A 23,431-nucleotide genomic window follows, 5' to 3' on the forward strand; every position below is an offset into this window, starting at 1 on the left:
GGTTTTATAATGGGGAGTTTCCCTTTACAAGTTTTCTCTCTTGCCTGCCACCATGTAAGATGTGCCTTTTGCCTTCTGCCATGATTGTGAGGCCTCCCCAGCCATGTGGAACTGTGAGTCTATTAAACCTCTTTTTCTTTATAAATTTCCCAGTCTCAGGTATGTCTTTATCAGCGGCGTGAAAACAGACTAATACAGTCCCCAGCCCCCTCTTTAGTTCCTGCCAGGCAGTCTTCACAATGCACAGCTCTACCCATTCTCTGACTTTGCCTGCAAATGTAGCTCCAACCTCATGTAGTTTTTCTCTCTTCCAAAAATCTACCCAGTCTTTCAAGATTCAAATCAAGCCCAGTGTTTTTCCAGAGGTCTTTCTAGGACACATGGGTCTTCCGTGTCTCGGCACATCCTGGGCAAGTGTTACTGCATCGTCCATTTGCCAAAAACACATGTTGCCTTCCGTGGCTAGCCTGTGGCCCTCCGTCTTACCTCCTTTCTTAGATTGTAAACTCCGTGGGTGTGGCCTGTGTCTTGCGTTCCTTTTGTTTTCTTCTCAGGACCTAGAGATATGCATAGAGTAGGAACTCCAGAGAACTTCAGAATGAGTGGAAGCTACAGGTGCAATAAAAAAACAATATCTGGTAACCTGTGAAAGGCTGGGTGCGGTAGGCAGGGAAGGATATCACCATGGCAGTGTGACCACGCCTGGGATACTGCCCTTTCAAACTAAAGGGAACAGAACCAGCTGGGGAAGAGCCTACCATGGCTGAAGTGTGACACTCTTTGGGGATTCAACAGTCATGCTGTTACTGGCAAAAGCATTTCATGCTTTCCGTGTTTTATGGGAGGAAATAAGCTCCAGGGAGTATGGGAATTAGCAAATTGTGTACTAGAAACACATGCTTCTCATGGCGGAATCCTGATGCCAGACAGTTTCACCACCGTAGCAGCGGGCACCAGGGCCAGGATTCTTTACTGGTGGAACTGGATGGCAGAGCACACAGGCCTTTGCAAAGTCTCTTCTGCTGAATATGGGATCGCTGGGTGTTGCAACCAGGAAGGGTGCCCTTTCATCACGCGGTGAGAGCCTTGGGCACTGCTGAGACAGAGCAAGGGAGGAACCAGGTTGTTCCTGCTGCACGGACCAAAGAAAGCTCCACTGCAAGGCCTCTCAAGTCGGCCCACCTGCCCCTGAGCATGGAGGCCTTGGGATGTTCCTGGGTGAGGACATCTGCCCAGAGGGCTCTCCTGCTTAAGCCTGTCTCCTTGGGGTCTGACAGACAGCAGTCCCTAATGTGACAGCAGCCCAGCTGGGCTACCCGCTCAAGGCCCCTTCACCCTGAGCTTTTCTTCCTGCCCTTCCCAGCCTCTTCCAGGGGCTTACCACTGCCTCTTAGTGTCCTCTGCACAAGCAAGCAGCTGAGGCGGCCGCTGGGACTTGCAGACTCAAGACAAGGTCATGTGGTGAAGGCAAGCAGGACCCTACAGCCTCCTCCTGCCTCGCCCCAGAAACCTGGGCTTCTTCCTGCAGAAGCCACACCGCTGCAGCTGCGCCAACCTGGTCGTGCAGCAGGCATTTTAGGAGGTGGCTGGACAATGACATGGGCCTCTCTGTTCCAGTCAATGCCTATGGCTGGGCCTGTTACCGGGACTGCATGTGTGTGAAGGTTACAGGGTGATCTCTCTGGCATCATCAAGGGATGAAATTCTGTGTTACTGAAATTTCTAGATCATTGATTGTCAAATAGTTTTTAAAGCATTTGAATCCCCTCTTTAATGGATTCTTAGGCAGAAATTAATATATGAAACAGATAAAAGGTAAGCTTCCCTGCATGAGGGCAAAGAGATGTCCCCCCAGCCCCCACCACAGCCATCCCCAGGACACCTCCTGAACCATCTGGGAGCTACTCTTCTATATAACCTGACTCTTCGCCAAAACTTTAAAAGGCCATTTATAAAAATTCTAAAAAGCATCATTTCCTCCTGCTCTGTGAATGTGAATACAATTCTGACTTTTCTTCATCCCTCAGGGTCATAATTATGATCAACTACAATGCTAGGTTCTGACATATGAATGTCCTTAAGAATACAGAGGTGGGGATTATCAGTTGTTTGCTCCTGTGCTGAATACTCTTGCCTACCCTCATGTTTATTTCCCTTTTCTTTCTTCCTTATAACTTGTTATCAGTGTTCTGTTATCAACTCTGCTCCCCCACCACCAACCACCCCCAGCTTCCCACCTGGAGCTGTATGCTATTGGGAAACACACAACCTTGTTACAGTTCTGTCCGAAATAAGATACACAGGCAGTGTGAGGGACAGGAGGACAAAATCAGATATGGAACAGTGATTATATATATATATATATATTTTTTTTTTTTTTCTTTTTAGACAGAGTCTCACTCTGTTGCCCAGGCTGGAGTGCAGCGGTGCAATCTCAGCTCACTGCAACCTCTGCCTCCTGGGTTCAAGTGATTCTCTTGCCTCAGCTTCCTGAGTAGCTGGGATTACAGGCACCTGCCACCACAACCGGCTAATTTTTTGTATTTTTAACAGAAACGGGGTTTCACCTTGTTGGCCAGGCTGGTCTCGAACTCCTTACCTCAAGTGATCCGCCCCCCTTGGCCTCCCAAAGTGTAGGGATTATAGGTGTGGGCCACTGCACCCGGCCAGAACAGTGATATTTGAAATCTAAGTTCAGTATTATTTTCTTCCACACCACACTCTCGGTCAGTTTTTGTCTGAATTGTCATTTTTTTTTTTTTTGTTCTTTTGAGACAGGGTCTTGTTCTGTCACCCAGCTGGAGGGCAGTGGTGCAATCATGGCTCACTGTAGCCTCAACCTCTTGTGCTCAAGGGAACCTCCCATCTCAGCTTCCCAAGTAGCTGAGACTACAGGCACGTGCTACCATGCCCAACTAACTTTGGCATTTTTTGTAGAGACAGTCTCAATATATTGCCCAGGATGGCCTTGAACTTCTGGACCCAAGTGATCCTCCTGCCTTGGCCTCCCAAAGCGTTGGGATTATAGGCATCAGTCACTATGCCCACCTCGAAGTATCATTCTTTAGAGTTAGACCTTACACAATGGGAAGACTCAGAGGTATTTTCAAGTATAAACAATTTGTTGAACTATCTTACTAATTTTTTGAAAATGAGTAATACATCCAGCTGGCAAGGTTCATTGGGTGTAAAACATCATGCATTCTTAATTTGGAAGCTACATTTAACTACAATGATTATTACACATAACAACTGACAGGCAGGAAAAGATGTGTCCTGCAAGATCTGATGCTGTCTCCCAGCAATCACCAAGTGTGCTGCTTTCCTGCTTGGTTGCCAACCAATAATGAAATCCACTTTTATTTGCAAAGTATAAAGAAAAGTGAGTTCAAAAATTTAACAAATGGCCACGAAAAGAGAAAAGAACTCTAAAATATGAAAAACGCCCCAAAACAATGTCTAATTTGAATATGGCTTAAGGAGATCACAGTTACCTGGCTTTTCCTGTCTGGCACATTTATTCTGCCTGGAAACTCCCCTGTAGGAGCCAATTGCCTTCTCTCCATTGGGTAAGAAGCAGACAGACCTGATATTATAAGCACTACTGATTTTGAAAAGATCGTACCTGAAACTCACATGTTAAGAGATTCTTAAAATCTCTTTTTGAGAAAGAGATTAGCCAAAGTACAAGAATAAAGTGGGAGTTTTTTTTTTTTTTTAAGAGACTGGGTCTTGCTTTGTCATTCAGGCTGGAGTGCAGTGTTGCTATCTTGGCTCACTGCAACCTCTGGTTCCTGGGCTCAAGCGATCCTCCCACTTCAGCCTCCCGAGTAGCTGAGACTACAGGCATGCACCACTACATCTGGCTGATTTTTGTATTTTTTAGTAGAGATGGGGTTTCATCATGCTTCTCAGGCTGGTCGCAAACTCCTGGGCTCAAGTGATCCTCCTGTCTCTTCCTCCCAAGGTACTGGGGTTGCAGGCGTGTGCCCCATGCCAGCCCAAGTGACTGTTCTTATGCTGAGATTTGTTAGCATGTCAGATCTCAGAACACTGGGCAGATAAACACCCAGCAGTATAAAGGGTGAATGGACCATACAGATGACTTCCCTGGATTGACATGATCCTAAATGTGATATCCACGTCTGCCACTTCCTAGTCATGTGCGCTGAGGACATGCTGAGGATGACATAGAAGAGGAGCTGAACGTCCCTGTGACATCGCTGAACCACTGGTGCAATCCTAGAGCCACCTGCCTCATGTTTCTTTGTCATGTAAACACTAAATGGCCTCGTCATTTAAGCGCTTGTAGCTGGGTACTTTACTTCTTGCAGCTAATGTATTCTAATGGATGTATTTTTCCAGAAAGAGGCTGCAGTGAATTCTACTAGGTCTATAAGCTGGGACTCGGAAAGAAATTCCACAGCCACTCAGAAATCCCATTGCCAAAAGTTCTATCAATGAAGACGTGATTGTCCACACTGTGAAAAATAGCCATTTCTACTCCTACAGCTACATTCGCACTGTGAGAGATTTGGGAACATTTAGGATGGGGGGGCAAGGTCACTTGTGCTGGTGCAGGCACAGTCTTGGATTGGGGAACCTGCTGTTGGTTCACTTTTCAGCTGTGGGCTCTGCCTAATCACTAGCTTTCTTGGGCTGTCATGGCTCTGGATGAATAATTAGCATGGAGTGAGCACTAGCTCGTTTGAGGAATAATCTTCTTAAGAGGTATGCACCTCTCAGATCCATGGCAAACACTCATCATCATCATCATCGTCGTCACCATCATCACCATTGTCACCACCATCATTGTCACCATCACCATCATCACCACTGTCACCCCATCACCACAATCACCATCACCGTCATCACCATTGTCACCCCCCTCACCATCATCACCATCACCACCATCACCATTGTCACCCCCCTCACCATCATCACCACCATCACCATCAACATCATCATCACCATCACCATCACCGTCATCACCATCAGGCCTTTCCAGATCCCTGAACATGCTAGATTTCTCTAGAAAACAGATGACTTGCTTCCTAGGGCTTTCATCTGCATTAAGCAATAATCTCCATAAGTTTCTACCAACTGTATACATAGAATTATCAATACTTAAGTCTATGTTATTGTGTGCTTTAACAAAATCAGCATAGAATCACATTAAAATCAAATAAAAAGCCATCAGCCCTTAAACCACATTCTTCAGTATGGCAGAAACAGTGACAATTTCTACATTTATGACACTGTGGGGTAGTCCTCTTTTTTTCCAAATTAAAGTCTACGGCTTTGAGTAGCTAGGTTTCCTTCTTTGGAATTGTTTTTCCATGAAATATGTCAGAAGTAAACATTCCTTGTTAATTATATAGCAAAGTATTTGCCTGGTAGTCAATTATCTAATCATCCTTGTTGAAAGCAATCAAACTGAAGAGCAAAAGTTATGTGCAGTTGGTTGGATTCTCATAGCTGTGGGCAAGTACATTTCAGGACTGGTTTAAACAAGAATAAAATTAAGGGCAACTCATTGTAACCAACGACCTTCTGTTTGAAGCATGAAATCATGAATGTGTTGAATATTAGAAATTAACATGATGACTGTATTCAGCTGCAACACATTCCCTGGGTATTTTTAAGGTAGTTTTTGAGAAAGATTCTTAAATTTAAGCAACTGATTTGTTTTTTCTTTAAGCTTTAGCTGAGCTATCATAAGACTTACTGAAACAAGTTTTAGGAAAGAAGCAGTTATGGGAAACCACAAAATACTGGCAGACTTATAGAAAGCTTATTCCTTAAATAGATAGCTAGAGGTATTAGGATACATAATAGCATTAATCAAATTTAATGAGAGACTTGTGAATTTACAATAGATATATATACATTTCCTGAAAGTAGGTCAGAATACAAGCTAATTAGCCCCATCTGGAGAGAAATTTTGTTCATTACCCACCGAGGCCAGTACCCATCTTGCAATTACGTGTCAGAAGGGACTGGGTGCGGAGCACACAAGGATTGTGGGTGGCACAGCCATTAGTCCCCTGCATTGGAAAAATCCTCAAAATAAAAGACAGCATAACAGATAATTTGCAGAGAATAACTGGGCGTTCTCATAACAGAGAAATTACAAATCTGGAGACATGCGGTAGGATGCTTGCTAAAGAGCTTGTTGACACAGAGATCTTGCTAAGTGCAGGTTCTGATCCAGAGGTCTGGAGGAAAGCCTGAGAAGGCAATTCTTATTTTATTTTATTTTTTTTGAGGCAGGTTCTCTCTGTATCACCCAGGCTGGAGTGCAGTGGTGCAATCACAGCTCATTGCAGCTTCGACCTCCTGGCTCAGCCTCCCTGGTAGCTAGGACCACAGACACTTGCCACCATGCCTGGCTAAATTTTTATTTTTTATAGAGATGGGGTCTTGCTATGTTACCTGAGCAGGTCTCAAACTCTTGAGTTCTAGCGATCTTCTCGCCTTGCCTTCTCAAAATGCTGGGACTACAGGTGTGAGCCACCGTGCACAGCCCTGAGAACACGGTTCTAACGAGCTCCGGGTGATGCAGGTGCCGTTCATCAGCAGATCTCACTTCGAGTAGCAACGCCTCTCTAAATTATTTGCCCTTTTGTGGGTGTGGCAACTCTGTCAGGCAGAACTGCCACACCTGCAAAATGCCCTAATGCCATTTCCCACCATGTGGCTGTAGCGCGTTCACTAGGTGGCCAGTGTTTGAAGCAACTTCGGAAATATTTGTGATATATTCAAGAAGGAATCTGGTCACTTGTCAGACTATAGGCCAGGGGTCAGTGCACTCAAATGCCCACAGATGACTGGGTGTGGTGGCTCATGCTGGCAATCTCAGCACTTTGGGAAGCCTAGGTGGCAGGGTCTTTTGTGCCTAGGAGTTTAAGATCAGCCCTGGCAACACAGCAAGACCACATCTCTACAAAAAATAAAAAACAAAAAAATTAGCCGGGCCTGGTGGCAGGTGCCTGTAGCCCCAGCTACTTAGGAGGCTGAGGCAGGAGGTTCGCTAGAGCCCAGGGGCTCAAGGCTGCAGCGAGCCACGGTCATGCCACTACACTCTAGCCTGGGTGACAAAGTGAGATCATGTCAAAACAACAACAACAGCAACAAAAATTTCAAATGCCTACAGACATCATTGTGTCCTTGCCTAGAGGGATGTGTTGCTTAGTGATCTAGCTGGTTCCAAGCTTGAGACCTCTGCACTGACCACTGTTCCTGCCAGGGATGTCCTGTCCCCGAGACAAGCCCACGTTAGGATTCTGGGTGTTGTTAGGATCTCAGCTCAAATGTCACTTCTCCAAAGGCTCTGACCAGCTAATGACTCTCTCCACCATCACTCTGCTTAATTGTTTCTCTGCCATCTGAAATAAACTAGCTCATTGTCAGTCTCCTTCTTCTAGAACAACAGCTTTGTAATTATAGGGCCCTTCCCCAGCTTGTTTTGCTATTGTTTTATCCCAAGAGCCTACAACAGAGTAATGTCTGGCACAAAGAAGATGTTCAATAAATATTTGCTGACCGAAGGAACTGTTTGATTTTTTTTTCCCTAAGTGAACCCCGGAATCGAATTCCATGGGAAATCTTCCCATCTTTTAATGCTGGCAGTAAATTCAAACACAACAAACAAATATCCCCAAACGAACTGTACGGACCAAACAAAATACATCTGGGAATGGGTGGTTGTTCTGCATTCCCAGATCAGCCTATTATTCTATTCAGCCACATTAAGTCTTGGCAATGAAGCAGGAATCCACAAAAATCTGATAAACTGGGAAAGGAAGGGGATTTGGAGTCTGAAGAAATCACGTTTTGTGTCTCCCCTTCCCTAGGATGTCACATGAGTGTGGGAAACACTCAACTCTACTGAGCTAAAGTTCCTTTCTGATAAAGACGGGAGTCCCCCACCTCCAGGGTTGCTTTGGGAATAATGGTGTAAAATGTTGGTTTATAGGAATACCTGTTTTTCTAATGGATAAGCTCAGCTAAGAATGAATAGATGAAAACATTTTTTTTTGGGGGCCAGGGGCAGTGGCTGATGCCTGTAATCCCAGCACTTTGGGAGGCCGAGGCAGGCAGATCACAAGGTCAGGAGATCGAGACCATCCTGGCTAACACGGTGAAACCCCGTTTCTACTAAAAGATACAAAAAATTAGCTTGGCGTGGTGGTGGGCGCCTGTAGTCCCAGCTACTCAGGAGGCTGAGGCAGGAAAATGGTGTGAACTCGGGAGGCGGAGCTTGCAGTGAGTCGAGATCACGCCACTGCACTCCAGCCTGGGTGACAGAGCAAGACTCCGTCTCAAGAAAAAAAACAAAAGCAAAAAACAAAAAACCATTTTTTTTTCCTAAAGGATCTAAGTTGTGATCCTATTTTTCTTCCCCTTCAATTTAGGAAAACTTCAAACTGCATACTGGAAATGGCTGGGCTGCCAGATACAAATACGTGTACACGGTGTACTGCAGGGACAAGCCAGATGCTTCTGTGGAAGCTTCTAGTGAAGGACATTCTGCACATGCCAAGTGTATTCAGGGTGTGTGTGTGTGTGCATGTGTGTGCGTGTGTGTGTATGTGTGTGCGTAAAAATAATTTTAAAGGGGTGATTCAAAGGAAGGGGCAAATAGAACCATGATGGCTTGGTGTGGTGGCTCACGCCTGTAATCTCAGCACTTTGGGAGGCCAAGGTGGGTGGATCACGAGGTCAGGAGATCGAGACCATCGTGGCCAAAGTGGTGAAACCCCATCTCTACTAAAAATACAAAAAGTAGCTGGGCATGGTGGCACATGCCTATAATCCCAGCTATTTGGGAGGCTGAGGCAGGAGAATCGCTTGAACCAGGGAGTCAGAGGTTGCAGTGAGCTGAGATCGTGCCACTGCACTCCAGTCTGGTGACAGAGCAAGACTGTCTCACAAAAAAAAAAACAAAAAAAACAAAAAAAACCCCACGACATCAAAAATGTGATACATGGCTGGCAGTGTACTAGGTGCTTTACGTAAATGAGCACACTTAGGTCTTATGCAACCTTGGAAGGGAGATTTTACAGATCTCATATTTGAGGCCAGAAGCATTAGGTCCAGAGACATTAGTAATTTGCCCAAGGACAGGCCCTCTCCTAACATTTACAGAACTTGAGAAGTTTCAGGCATGATGAATGCACAAAACTACATTCGAAAGGAAAAAAAAAAAACATACAAAGTGTTGATCTTCTTTCAAAAAATCATGTGTTAAGTGAGTGCTAATATAAAAGAGATTATAGCCCATACAAAAGTATAAAACCAAAACAAACTTACAAAAGAAACAAGAAACAAAGCTACAGATTCAAAATAAATTTCGAATTAAAAACATCGACTTAATGGTGTACCTGATGACATATTGTTACCCGTTGAGGGTAGCTGCCCAGGTTCTTGGTGTTTTGAACAAAGAATTGGACAAAATGCACAAGCAAAGCAGCCAAAGCAGAAATTTATTTTAAACGAGAGTACGCTCCACAGACTGGCAGAGGCTACAGCAAGAGGCTCGGGAACATTGGTTACAGAATGTTCTGAGGTTTAAATACCCTATAGCAGTTTCGTATTGGTTCACTCTAGTAGCCCATGAGCAGTCTCTTTGGTTATGGGAGGGGAAAAGTAGGCTAGCAACCAGTCTGATTGGCTGCGGGAGGGGACCGATCAGAGGTACTTTTCTTTTTTTTTTTTTTTTGAGATGGAGTATTGCTCTGTCACCCAGGCTGGAGTGCAGTGGCATGATCTTGGCTCACAGCAAGCTCCGCCTCCAGGGTTCACGCCATTCTCTTGCCTCTGCCTCCCGAGTAGCTGGGACTACAGGTGCCCGCCACCACGCCCGGCTAATTTTTTTTTTTTTGTATTTTTAGTAGAGACGGGGTTTCACTGTGTTAGCCAGGATGGTCTCGATCTCCTGACCTTGTGATCCGCCTGCCTCGGCCCCCCAGAGTGCTGGGATTACAGGCGTGAGCCACCGTGCCAGGCCGATCAGAGGTACTTTTCATTTTCCAACTGCCAGGCAGAAAAAGGAGGGGTTAAAAAGTAGCCCCTATGCTGGGCGTGGTGGCTCACGCCTGTAATCTCAGCACTTTGGGAGGCCCAGGAGGGCCGATTACCTGAGGACAGGAGTTTGAGATCGGCCTGGCCAACATGGCCAAACCTCATCTCTACTAAAAATACAAAAATTAGCTGGGCAGGCGCCTATAATACCAGCTACTTGGGAGGCTGAGACAGGAGAATAGCTTGAACCTAGGAGGCAGAGGTTGCAGTGAGCAGAGATTGCGCCACTGCACTCCAGCCTGGGAGACAGAGTGAGACTCTGTCTCAAAAAAAAAAAAAAAAAGAAAGCCTCTGATATCCAGTCAGCTGAGTCGGCCTTAGGTTCTCTACCTTCAGACCTGATTCTCCTGCCTCAATATTACTGAACTGAACTTGTCACTTGCAACATATACATGACATCCATGGCTAGGTGGGGCTTCTTTCAAGCTTGGCACAACTGTGATTCAATTCTTCCACCATCTTTCTCAAACTGAACTGTAAACCTTCCCGTCTCTCAACATATTTTAATTCCACTTGTCCTTATTATGCTGGTGTTGTATCATTTGTATATTACATTTACCATGGTTCATTCTCATTTGTTCTATTCTATCCAACAGTGTGTTCATAAATGCAGATTCAGGTGATAACATTATCTGATCGTTTTAAATTCTGTATTGAATTCAGATGATGCAGAATATTTTCATGTTAAGTTGTAAAAGATCATGATCAAACCCCAAACTCCAAATCTGAAAATCCTTGCAGATGATTCCCAGGCCTCAAAGAAGTGGTCTGGATCTACAGGCTTCAGTGGGAAACGCTGAATCTCACTGGGGAAACCTTGGATACCTGGAACCTTCATCTCTCCCCAGTACCCATCCTCGGGGTCCTCACCTACAAGGTGAGGATAACACAGGTTGCTGGAAAGAGCCATGGTGTTCAGCCAGGAGAAAGGAGTGAGCAGAGCCAGGGAGCACATTAGGCTCACACACTAGACGAACACTCGCTTTGGACATCAGAGGCTTACCTTCCCGCTGTACCCAAATTAAAAGGCACCACTTATTGTGAACTTTAAAGTTATTTGGAAGTTCAGTCCCAAACAATGATATTTCCAAATATGGAACATCTGGTCAGGTATGGGCCCCGACCAATCAGACCGGATGGCAGGGTCATTCCAGCTAAATAGCAGCCTTGGGTGAGACTGGGATGTTAAATTTAAAAACAGTAAGGCTTTCCTGTACCTGTCCTTTTATATCATGCTTCCAAAAAAAAAAAAAATCACACACCGCATATGGGCTAAATAATAGCAGCGATGATGATGATAAGAGCGGCAAACACATATGGAGCCTTTCCAAGGGCTAGGCTCTGTGGTAGGCCCTCTCCACTCACAGCAATTCTATGAGGGAGGGGCTGGGGCTATTATGATCCCCATTTTATAGAGGAGAAAACTGAAGCCCAGAAAGGAAAAAGGACTTGCTCAAGACCACACAACAAGTCACTGGAGGAGAAGCCGGCATTCAAGACCAAGCTGTCTTGGTGGCTGGGCTGCACACTGCCTCTATTCTGTTCATGAATGCTATCAGCTGTGTCTCATCCAGTGCAATATTCACATCTATCAAAAATCTTCTACCTTCTAATTACCCACTCAAGTGGAGACAACTGAAACCAGGTGATACTTAAAAGTACTGAATTCTGAAATAAAGTATAGTGGCTTTACTTTCCTAGTTCTTTTTCACCCAGGTTAATATTAGAATGAGTGTGTTAGATGCTGTCCTTAAAATCCAGGTCAGGCTGGGCGTGGTGGCTCACTGCCTGTAATCCCAGCACTTCAGGAGGCTGAGGCAGGAGGATCACTTGAGGCCAGAAGTTCGAGACCACGCTGGCCAACATGGTGATACCCCCATCTCCACTAAAAATACAAAAATATGCTGGGTGTGGTGGCACATGCCTGTAGTCCTAGCTACTCGGGAGGCTGAGGCAGGAGAACCGCTTGAACCTGGGAGGCAGAGTGGGACTCTGACTTGAAAAAGAAAATCCAGACCAAATACCAGCAAACTAAGAGGGCCTTGAGGTTCCTGGGTGATGGGGAAAGCCCGCAGGAAGACACAAATTTGCCACAGATAATCCACAAAGTGAATACTCCGTAATTGGTAACTAAGAATGAAGTGTAAAATAAAACCTCTACAACTCCAAGATCACAAAAGCAGGCTATACTAAGCATGAGAAATCTAGTTCTACATAAAATGATACGTTAAGAGACCTAAGTCCCTAAGAATGGGGTTTTTAAACAAAAGTGCCCCCTGAACCCGATCATACTAGAACTAATGTGATGCTATCATTTTCTGAAAGTTCTCATTTTTGGGGGAGACAAACACAAAAGGCTTAATGATTCCTAGGAATGGATTGATAATTCAAGATTGTTTTTTGAGTTGCTAGGCAACACTGAAAAACAAATGCCGATATTCTGAGATCACGGCTTGGTTCTTCTCCCAGGGGCAGGACCAGTGCTACCCGGCCTTCCTGCGCTCCATCGGAGAACAGGAGCGGTACAGAGCCACTGCGATGCTGAGTCTACAGTGGCAACAGATGCCAACTGGCATCTCCAAGGACAAGTCACAACTGACTGCCTGGCTGCCAAGATCTTTGGTGAGACAAAGTTTTCACTGAACTGTCATCACACCCAAACAAGTCCCACACTCTCCGTGTTCTTTGCTATCTGTGATCACTTCAATTGCTTTTATTTTTCAGGTACATTGTCCCCTTTTCCCCCTATTGGTCTCATTAAAGCCCCATTCACCCCTAAGTGTGATTTTGACATCTGGGAAAGTACAGACATTTTTCCTGAGAGTTATTTCTTTATTTCTAAGCAATAGCCTTGACTCTGAATATTTCCACTGTAAAAAGGCCTATTTCCAATAACAGCTTTCTTAGGGATATGTTGATATTACCTTAGGTAAGTTGAATTCCTCCTTTGCTGAATGCGCTGAACTACTGCATCTATTCTTTTTCAAAAAATAAAAGATGATGCCTAAGGTTCTAAAATCACGTCACACATCTACTCACAGACTTGGTAAAGAAATGAACTCCCTTCATTCATTCTAACGTTTGGGGGCACAGTGTATATACTGTTTATCTCTATAATCCAATCACCTATCTCAGTATTCCAATCTGGGTTACTTCACCTAGACACGTGGCTTGTGATATATAGAGACAAAGATAAGCTAATATTATAATAATGATTTCACTGAAGACTATTTTTTAAAGAGCAGATTTAGGTTCACGGCAAAACTGAAAGGAAGGTGCAGATATCCCACATACAGCCCAGACTCCCTCTTGATCAATATCCCCTACCGGAGAGGTGCCTTTGCTATAATTGATGAGCCTGCATTCACATGGCATTATCACCAAAAGCCCATCATTTACATGTTCAATAATATTTTCATTTTCTTTACATTGTAAACATAATCTTGTGCTTTAAAACTCCCATTCTTTGCCACCCTTCCCCCCCACCCCCAATTAAAAACCCAATGAAACTGAAAAACAATCTTAGATCTGTATATTAAATCAAGCTCCACCTTCAAGGGCAAGTTGTCTGTGACTTAGGTAAAAGGACTAATTAAATGAGCTCGTCATAGCCATAACATTCACAGTCTGAAGTGGAGACAAATCTACTACAGGCCAATTATGAGTGGGTATTCCTGAGAGCCTGACACAAATGCATCATACATGGTAAGAGGCTGGTTCAGTAACCACTATTTCTATAGCAACCCCCACACACTCTCAGGCTGTGTTTTGGAGAGGCAGTTAAAACTGGATTCTACAGTGTAGCTTCACTCTTAGAATATGCTTTTATTTCTATCATCTCATTAGAATGAGAGTATCCAAATCATATAATCCAGGTTGGCATTAAACAGAAGAAACTTATCAAATACAGGATCCATAAATCTTTCTTTATTTATTCTTTTTGCCACTTGATGTCCATCACTTTAAATTCAAACCACTGACCTGGTTTGCCTGTGACCATTCCCCAGGGCAACAAGGCAGATGTCAGTCTGACAACCTGTACATCAGACAGCCATCTCTGCTGCCCCAGTTACATGATAAAGAAAGGGTAAATGTCTGTAAAATAGAGCTGACATAATCATCTCTTACTGTCCAGAAAGTCTCAGCTAAGAGGCATTCACTATGACTAACAAAACTTCCTTTGCCAGACATGGGAAGGACAACTGCTCCTTTCAAAGGTCAAATCGGCCACTGCACAATAAATATTCACCTTATTTATTTATTTTTATTTTTATTTTTTTTTGAGACAGTCTTGCTCTGCCACCCAGGCTGGAGTGCAATGGCGCCATCCTGGCTCACTGCAACCTCCACCTCCCAGGTTCAAGGGATTCTCAGCCTCCAGAGAAGCTGGGATTACAGGCACCCACCACTACACCCGGCTCCAGCTAATTTTTGTGTTTTTAGTAGAGATGGGGTTTCACTATGTTGACCAGGTTGGCCTCAAACTCTTGACTTCAAGTGATCTGCCCACCTTGGCCTCCCAAAGTGCTGGGATTACAGTTGTGAGCCACTGTGCCTGGCTACAAATTCATTTTAATCCCTTCCTCTCACATACATCTTGACACCCGGGACACAGAGACAGCACAATCAGATCATTACACATTCCGCTGATTCTTTAAGGAAAAGAGATCCACTAAATAGAGTGTTCCTTCGCTCTACGAATCACAGCATTTTAACAAATAGCTTTAACAAAACATGTCAATGTGACAAAAGTCTCGATTCCAGTATGGGTGGAATATCCTTTATCCAAGATGCTTGGGACCAGAAGTGTTTTGGATTTTGGAATATTTGCATTATACTTACCTGCTGAACATACTTAATCTGAAAATCCAAAATCCAAAATGCTCCAGTGAGCATTGCCTTTGGGCATGACCTTTGAGTATCATGATGGTCCTTAAAAAGTTTTGGATTTTGGGGCATTTCAAACCTTGGATTTTCGGATTTGAGATGCTCAACTTATATATGCAAGTCGTGCTTCTTAAAAAATTTCTTTTAGGCTGGGCGTGGTAGCTCATGCCTGTAATCCCAGCATTTTGGGAGGTCGAGGCAGGCGGATCACTTGAGGTCAGGAGTTCGAGACCAGCCTGGTCAACATGGGGAAACCCTATCTCTACTAAAAATACAAAAATTAGCCTGGTGTGGTGGCACACACCTGTAGTCCCAGCTAGTTGGGAGGCTGAGGCAAGGGAATCACTTGAACCCAGGAGGCAGAGATTGCGGTGAGCTGAGATTATGCTACTGTACTCCAGCCTGGGTGACAGAGCGAGACTCCATCTCACACACACACACACACACAAAATTATTTTTATTGAGGGTCCATATAGCAATTAGCCAACTCATGCTGTTGTAACATGCTAAACAAATTCAATGTTATTTGTATTCTAAGATGGTGTTAATCTAGTTGATCACCTTCTAATGAATATATAGGTTGAAATATGAAGATGCCAATTTCAAGAATGGGAAATTCTTTGCCTGTTCCAAAAGAAAAAAATTAAAAGACAACTGTGATAAATGGCAGCATCAAAAATTGATCCCACTGTCACGGGGTTTGAAAGGGAGCATCTCTAGGTCTCTCTCCTAAGAGTAAACTTTCAATTTCCTGGCAGTCAAGGATTAAAGTGTGTGAGTTAGAGTTAAAACATGGATATACCGAGTTAGTGTTAAAATGTGATTTTGAGGCAGGGTGGTGGCTCACAGTCATTGCAATCCCAGTGACTTGGGAGGCTGAGTTGGGAGGATCACTTGAGGGCAGGAGTCTGAGACCAGTCTGGGCAACATAGCAAGACCCCATCTCTAAAAAAAAAAAATTTACAAATTAGCTGGGCATGGTGGTGCACACCTGTCGTCTCAGCTACTCAGGAAGCTGAGGTAGGAGGATCTCCTGAGCCCAGGAGTTCTAGCTCCGACTGTACCATTGCACTGCAGCCTGGGTGACAGAGCAGGACCCCTTCTTTAAACAAACAAACAAACAAACACAGACAAACAAAAACTACCACGTGATTGTATCATTTGAACAGAAGTCCTATCAAACCATAATTTCACCTTTCTTTACAGAGTTTGAGGTCTGGCCCTACAATGAAGGTGCTGTCACTCTGAGTATCAATTGTCAACTCTGGCAAAATACAGGCGGGCTGTCAGCTAACAGGAAATATGGACGTTGGGGCTATCTGGGTACCCTAGTTTGCTCCCGTAGAGTGTGGAATACACTGGCACTATAATATTAGAATGGAAAGAACTTCTGGAAGGCATTTAGACCAGAGGTCACAATTTTTTTAAACTTTTTAATTTTTTTCTGTAAGAGGCCAGATAGTAAATATTTTTAGTTTGTGGGGATATAAGTTTCTGTTGCAATGATTCAACATGCCAGCAGATGGGTCTGGCAAGGTTCCAGTGAAACTTTATTTAGGGATGCTTACATATAAATTTCATGTAATTTTCATGTGCCATGAGATATTCTTCTTCTTTTGATTCTTTATTTCCCCCATATTTATTGACGTACAGTTGAAAAACAAAAATTTTATGTATTTAAGATGTCTGACCTGATGTTTTGATATATACATCAAGCTAATTAACATATCCATCACTTTACAGTTACCATTGTTTTTTCATCTTCTTTCTCTTGGTGGTGAGAACACTTTGAATCTACCCTCTTAGTAAATTTTAAGTATACAATACAGTCCTATTAACAACAGTTAGCAGGCTTTGCATTAAGTCTCTGGAGCTTAATCATCCTGAAGAACTAAAACTTTGTACCCCTTGATCAACATTCCCCCATTTGATTTTTTTCTTTAATCATTTAAAAATGTAAAAATGATTCTTGGCTTTCAGGCCACAGTTGGCCAAACCCAATTTAGATGAAAAATTATTAATAGATTCACAAGTTGCTATCTGTGCTATTTCTGGCTGTTAAACAATTTGGAATTGGCAATTATTTTGATTTACCTCAAAAATAGATAATTTAAAGTATTAAACTATTTGAGATGATTGATTACTGTAATCATAAATAGCAGCAATTATTAAACTGTTTTATGTGCTTAAGATGTGTTGGCCCATTCCCCATTTTTTTCCTGATCTAATACTGTCTTTAGATTTTTTATTTAACTAAAATATTTTAATTTCTACTTAGATAATATAATTAAATGTAATAGCAACAAAAGTCTTATGAAATACGCAGGCTTCTATTGAGTTTAATAAGTGAAAAAACATATGGTTTCTTTGAAATGTCCATCTTAAAGTTTTCAGAAAACATATTTTAATTCATTTGGTTATTTTTGAATGACTATCCACAAACGTTGGCTTTTTTCTGTATACATGCAATCTGTTACAACCAGGAATTTGGCAGTTACATTTTTCATAGTAAACGCGAAGTTAAAAAGACCATTTCGGCCGGGCGCGATGGCTCACGCCTATAATCCCAGCTCTTTGGGAGGCTGAAATGGATCACTTGAGGACAGGAATTTGAGACCAGCCCGGGCAACATGGTGAGACCTTGTGTCCACGGAAAATAAACCATAACAAAAATTAGCCAGGTGTGGTGGTGTGTGCCTGTAGTCCCAGCTACTCAGGGGGCTGAGGCGGGAGGATTGCTTGAGCTTGGGAGGTCGAGGCTGCAGTGATCTGTGACTGCACCACTGCACTCCAGTCTGGCTGACAGTGTAGGACTCTGTCTCAAAAAAAAAAAAGGAAGTGGAAATAGGTCAACTTCACAATGAAGACTTCCAATGTACCGTCATGGGTATTTTTTCAGAGAGGAAACAGAGAATGGGCTAACTTATATTTCAGAGGCTTCCTAACAATGCACACACCTCTGTTTTCACCAATTTCTGTATTGTATTCATTTCCTATTGCTGCTATAAAAAATTACCACAAATAATAGGGTCTTAACACAGCACAGATTTACTTTCTTATACTCCTGGAGGTCAGAGGTCAAAAACCAGTTTCTCTGGTCTCAAGTGAAGGAGTCCGCAGGGCTGGTTCCTCCTGGAGGCTCAGAAGGCAGAATCCCTTGCTTGCTGATTTTGGCTTCCAGTGGCTGCCTATATTCCTTGGCGTGGGTCCCCTTCCCGCATTTCCAAAGTGCATGGCTCCGGCCTACGCTCCCATCCTCACACTGCCGTCTCCTAATCTGATTCTGGCTCCTCTTGCATCCTGCTCATAAGGGCCCTTGTGATGGCCGTGGGCCCACCCAGAAAGTCCACGAGAATCACCTCATCTCCAGATTCTTCATCACTTCCACCAAGTCCCTTGACCATATAAGGTAATATCCACAGGGCCCAGAGATTAGGATGCAGAGATATTTCCATCTGCCATGGACATCAAAAACTTCTTTAAGTAAGTTTGTTATTTGTGAACTGTATACAGAGTCCACTGAGGAAAGCAAGGATGCTGCTTTTATACACCTGTGCACACGACCCATACAGGAATCCCTAGGGACGGCTTCCTTATATTAGGAGCCCCAGCCTTATTCCTCCATATTCAAATACACTCATTAAAAAAGAGAAGGCAAAAATGAGAAGGAAAAAATAAACAGCAGGGATGGAGGCTCCAAGACAGAAAAAAAATCCAATAGAACTGTCCTCCCTCTAAACAAGAGCTTAAACGTCATCCTTTTATAACGTGTACATGAACATATATACATAAAGGTAAATTCTATGTATACAGTCAAGGTGATCTCGGCTCACTGCAAGCTCCGCCTCCCGGGTTTACTTACGCCATTCTCCTGCCTCAGCCTCCTGAGTAGCTGGGACTACAGGCACCCGCCACCACGCCAGGCTAATTTTTTGTATTTTTAGTAGAGACGAGGTTTCACCGTGTTAGCCAGGATGGTCTTCATCTCCTGACCTCGTGATCCACCCGCCTTGGCCTCCCAAAGTGCTGGGATTACAGGCATATCAGAGTATCTTAAACTGCCTTTTAAAGATATCTAAATTGGCTAGACATGGTAGCTCACGCCTGTCATCCCAGGACTGTGGGAAGCTGAGGCAGGTGGATCACTTGAGTCCAGGAGTTCGAGACCAGCCTAGGCAACATAGTGAAACCCCATCTCTACTAAAAAAATACAAAAATTAGCCTGGGGTGGTGGTGGGCGCCTGTAATCCCAGCTACTTGGGAGGCTGAGGCGCTAGAATTGCTTGAACCTGGGAGGCGGAGGTTGTAGTGAGCTGAGATCTTGCCACAGCACGCCAGCTTGGGCGACAGAGTGAGACTGTCTCAAAAAACCCCCAAAATTAGCTGGGCCTGGTGACAACCCTTGTACTCCCAGTTCTTCAGGGGGCTGAGGCGGGAGGATTGCTTCAGCTCTTGAGATAGAGACTGTAGTGAGCTATGATCACACCATTGCACTCTAGCCTGGGTGACAGAGGGAGACCCTGTCTCTTAAAAACAAAAGAAAACAAAAAACCCTAAAATTATTCTCAGGTGATTCAACCATTCAACAGACATTTTAGTTGGGTACCCAGCATTATGCCAGAAACTGTTATTGATCACAAGTATTCAAAGATAAATAGACTGGGCGAGGGCACAGGGAGTAACTGGTACCTGCGTAGACTTGGCGAGGGCGCAGGGAGTAACTGGTACCCACACAGACTTGGTTGAAGGTGCAGGGAGTGGCTGGTACCTGCACAGACTCAGTGAGGGTGCAGGGAGTAACAGGTACCCGCACAGACTCAGGGAGGGCACAGGGAGTAACTGGCACCCACATACCATGCCATTCAAGCTGCTAGGACCATTGCAACGTGCACAATGTGCTCAGGGTGAGGCCGGGGAGGGGACTGGAAAGGATCGGCTGTGCTCGTGAAAGTGACAAGCTGTCATTTACTTTTGTGACGACTAATTTTATCTGACAACATGGCTAGGCCACAGTCCCCAGAAATGTGGTCAAATATGTCCAGATGTTACTGGGGAGGTATTTTGTTTAGAAGAGATAAACTGTTCAACCAGTTGACTTTGCTTTTTTTTTCTCTTTACTTATTTTTATTTTTATTTTTTTGAGATGGTGTCTCACTCTGTCTTCCAAGCTGGAGTGTGGGGACGCGATCTTGGCCCACCTCAACCTCCACATCCTAGGTTTAAGTGATTCTCCTGCCTCAGCCTCTGGAGTAGCTGGGATTATAGGCATGCACCACCACGCCCAGCTAATTTTTTGTATTTTTAGTAAAGATGGGGTTTCACCATATTGGCTAGGCTGGTCTCAAACTCTTGACCTCAGGTGATCTGCCTGCGTTGGCCTCCCAAAGTGCTGGTATTACAGGTATGAGCCACGGTTCCCGGCCCAATCTGTTGACTTTGAGTGAAGCAGATCACTCTCCACAGTGAGGGAAGGCCTCATCTCATCAGCCTGCCTCGCAATTTTGGACTTACCAGCCTTCCCAATCGTGTGAGCCAATTCCTTAAAATCAATCTCTCTCTCCAAATATATGTATATCTCCTATTGGCTCTGTTTCTTTAGAGAATCCTAATACACTCATTATAACAACAGTGGGTACTATTATTATTGCCATTTCACAGTGGAAGAAACTAGACCAGAAAGGCTAAGTAACTTGGCCAGGGCCACACAGCCAGTGGGTGGCAGAGTTGGCATTCCACACCACTGTGCCCCCCAGACTCCCTGCTCTTAACCACACTCTCCGCTGCCTCTCAGTGCATTGACCTGGGTGTGCTTGAGCCCCTCAGGGAGGGCTAAAGGGGACAGGCAGACCATACAAGGGGGTGTATATTCATATCTCTTACAAATGCAAATAGAGGTAAGTAATTTGCCCAAGGTGGGACTCACAGTTTTATAAGTAGCAGAACCCAGGTTTTTAGGAAACAAAACACAAGCTCTAAGCTCTTTCCATTCTCTTGCCCACTTCCTCTGTGTTTTTCTTTATCCATTTTCTTCCTCCCTTTAGAATTCCGGCATTCTTCAGAGACTCTTGATCACACATCCCTCAGGCTACTCCCTCCTGGAGGCCCAGTGTACCTCAGGTCCCCACCATGACCTTGATGCCCCCCAAATTATCAGGCTCGCAGAGAACACACACCATCAATAAGGTGCCCGTCTCACTTACTGCAGGATATGTGAACAGACAGCATCACAATCCACTTAATATCAAGTTTACTGTGGCTGGTAAAATCAATGCATTCCACACAAATAATTACAGTGTCTCTATTAATTATTTGGAAAGTAAAAATAAGACAAAACAAAAATCCTCTCCAAAAGCCCAACAGGCGTTTCTTTTACAATATAATTCCTAGAACTCTGTTTTAACTGATTCAAGGAATTAGGTATCTTTGAAAATATACTGATATCAAAAATCTTCCAATTATCTTCCTGCATGGTCTAACGGTTTTAAATTCTGAACTGGGTTATTTGAAAACTGATATTTTCTTTTTTCGAGACAGTCTTGCTCTGTCATCCAGGCCGGAGTGCAGTGATGCGATCTCGACTCACTGCAACCTCTGCCTCCCAGGTTCAAGGGATCCTCCCACCTCAGCCTCCCAAGTAGCTGGGACTATGGACATGCACCACCACACCTGGCTAATTTTTCGTATTTTTAGTAGAGATAGGGTTTCACCATGTTGGCTAGGCTGGTCTCAAACTCCTGACCACAAGTGATCTGCCCACCTCACCTCCCAAAGTGCTGGGATTACAGGTGTGAGCCACCGTGCCCGGCAGCAAATTGATATTTTCAAGCTTGACTTTCAGGGCACTAGGAAGCAAAGGTGGGTTAGAGCCCCCATGCTGCCAAGACCCTCAGCCCGAGCACATGCTCCTGGCCTGGTATCATGAGTGGAAACCAAAACAACTGTCTGGAGGGAAATCTGGAAATATGCTTTAAAAGTTTTAGAATTTTGTACATTTTGTAACTCAGCAATTCTTCTAAAATGTCATCCTAAGGAAATAACCAAGGCTGTGCATAAAGATTTAGCTACAAAGATATTTTCTACAGCATTGGTTAGAATAGTAACATTTTTTTCTAATTGCAGGGGATTGATGAACCAAAGTGAAGTATGATATATCCATAGGATGGAATACTATGGACTTATTAAAATTGACATGGGAGAATAATGATGCTGTGGAAAGATGTTCATGCTGTACAAATGTATTTTTATGTATATATTATTGGTTGATTGGGTGAGTGAGTGGTCTCGCTCTATTGCCTAGGAGGTGCAGTGGCTCGATCATAGCGACATGACTCACTGTAATTTTGAATTCCTGGGCTCAAGCAATCCTCCCGCGTCAGCTTCCCAAAGTGTTGGGATTTCAGGTGTGAGCCACTGCACCCAAACAGTATCCAGCACATGATCTCATTTCTGCTAAATATGCTTTGTAGAAGGCAACCTCTCAGATAGCCAGCCCCAAGTGACTCCTACCTCCTGGTATTTACCCCACTGTATAGTCTACTCTCAGGGCTGGTCTATACCAGTGTGGGTCTGTGTGACCAACAGCCCATGGAAAGAAATGATGGTATGCTGCTTTTGAGATTAGGTTACAAAAGACCATGACCTCATTCTGGGCACTTGGGCTTTTAAATTACTATATCTTTATTTATTTATTTATTTATTTATTTACTTTTGAGACAGAATCTTGCTCTGTAACCCAGGCTGGAGTTCGGTGGCGCGATCTTGGCTCACTGCAGCCTCCGCCGCCTGGGTTCAATTGATTCTTCTGCCTCAGCCTCCCGAGAAGCTGGGATGACAGGTAACCTCTGCCACACCTGGCTCCGCAGCATTTTGTATTTTTAGTAGAGATGGGGTTTTGCCACCTTGGCCAGGCTGGTCTCAGACTCCTGGCCTCAAGTGAACCACCCGCCTCAGCCTCTCAAAGTGCTGGGATTACAGGTGTCAGGCACCACACCCGGCCTACTATATCATTTTTATCTACTCTTGGATCATTTGCTCAGGGGAAAGCAAACTGCCGTGTAGTAAGCAGCTCTATGGAGGGGCCCACGTGGTAAGGAGGTAAGGCCTCTGGTCAACAGCCGGCAAGGAAGTGAGGTCTGCCTTCAGCCCTGTGAGTCACACTCATTAGCCCCAGCTGAACCTTGCTGGAGAGGACCACAGCCTTGACTCACAGCTTGACAGCCGCCTTGTAAGAGACTCTGAGCCCTACCACCCAGCTCAGCAGTACCTGGATTCCTGACCCCCAGAAACTCTGAGATACTGGAGCTCACTGTTGTTTTAAGCGGCTAACTTTTAGGGTGGCGTGTTATACACAGCAGTTGATAACTAATACCTACGTGCACTGTGAAAGCCCTAGAAGGACAGAATTCAAGATATATTAGTGGTTTTCTCTAGGTGGTAAGACTTATGGGTAATTTTTATT

General features: G+C 44.2%; 1 protein-coding gene across 2 annotated transcripts in view; it reads right to left on the minus strand.

The window, feature by feature from the left end:
* The window catches only part of FAM171A1 (family with sequence similarity 171 member A1), a 159,377-nt gene that overhangs the window by 12,987 nt on the left and 122,959 nt on the right, over window positions 1–23,431 (minus strand). The gene's annotated exons all lie outside the window — the stretch shown is intronic.

The sequence above is a fragment of the Pongo pygmaeus genome, chromosome 8, assembly GCF_028885625.2.
Source record: "Pongo pygmaeus isolate AG05252 chromosome 8, NHGRI_mPonPyg2-v2.0_pri, whole genome shotgun sequence".
NCBI lineage: Eukaryota > Metazoa > Chordata > Mammalia > Primates > Hominidae > Pongo > Pongo pygmaeus.